This window comes from Anoplophora glabripennis, unplaced genomic scaffold (assembly GCF_000390285.2).
Source record: "Anoplophora glabripennis isolate ALB-LARVAE unplaced genomic scaffold, Agla_2.0 scaffold337, whole genome shotgun sequence".
Lineage (NCBI taxonomy): Eukaryota > Metazoa > Arthropoda > Insecta > Coleoptera > Cerambycidae > Anoplophora > Anoplophora glabripennis.
The window spans coordinates 129,357-130,821 of record NW_019416524.1 but is presented as its reverse complement, the minus strand read 5'-3'; positions in this window follow the sequence as shown (position 1 = coordinate 130,821).

The following is a 1,465-nucleotide window of genomic DNA, read 5'->3' as shown; positions in this document are numbered from 1 at the left end:
ATAATAGTATATTATTCAACGAGCGTATAATGATGGGTATTATTCACGAGGTGAAGTTTACGGCCACGAGCCGCAGGCGAGTGGCCTAAATCACCGAGTGAATAATACCCATTATACGGGAGTAGAATACTATACTTTATCCACGACTACTAAATATTTTTGTTGAAGTTTTTTTTGAAATGTTTCGAAAAACATGGTATGTTAAGAAACAGATATACGACTCGCACAAATGAAGTCGCTGATGGCTCAGTGTAGATGCTCTTTCCCTTCCAACCGCGGGTCCCGGGTTCGAATCCGGTCTAGGAAAATTCACTTTTTTAATTTTTTTTTATATGTACAGCACTGAATTGAAAATATTTAGTGGTTTACACGATAAAATTTTAAAAACGGATTGTTTGTAGCAGAACAATATAATATTATAGCTAAATTAAGGAAGCATCTGACAGTAGCGATTAATGACTCATTAATCACTGCCGTGATTAATGGGTATTATTAAGGTCGAGCAAACAGACGTATAATGGGTACATTATACAATAGTCGTGGTAGTTGTTCTGCTACAAACAATCCGTTTTTAAAATTTTATCGTGTAAACCACTAAATATTTTCAATTCAGTGCTGTACATATAAAAAAAAANCAAACGATTTCGGATAAAAGTTAAAATTATTTCTACTTTTTCCGACGTCGTATGAATTTAAAAAATTTCGGATGAATATGAGCGGTAAAAATTTGAATGTATATTAACCAATAGGAACACTTTCGGACCTTCGTATCGTCGGATTTCGGATGCATGGGACACCGGCCTCAGACTTCGCCCGCGAATTGATTGTGATTGGGGTTTAAGCCGTCTGATTTTACCACATACTTCTGTGGATTTTACCAGCAATTTCGTAAGTCAAAACGCAAAATTAATATTAGATAGATATTAATTATTAGAATAGTAGTTATAAACAACGCATACATGTCCTAAGTATAGATGACTAATTTCTTTCTCTTAAAAGAATTTATAATATCAATTGATTCAGCATTGAATCAACGGGAAAAAATAATAGCTTTGTTCCTTGAGAAATTCAAAACAATTTGCAACAGCTAGACGAAATCGCATTTGATTCGAAACAACGAATTTTGAATCTTATGTAAGCAAATCAACCTCAAGATATTTGAATCGACCATTTTGGGCCACTTACAATCGGTTCGGCATACCGATTAGAATCCCAGGGATACTAACGGATGAAAATCATCATAATTCATAGGGCGAGACCACGTGGACCACCTAGACTGGCTTATAGAGCGACTTTGGTGAAAACACTTTGGAGCCTGATTTGGAGCCCAGCGCTCAGTCGTGTCCTAGCATTTGACGTGTACGCATCGCTGTAATTTTGATAATTAGACGTTTTATCATGGTCAAGTGTATTGTAAAACATTGTATAAATAGAAGTGATCGAGTTGGTGAAGAGAGGCAAAAAG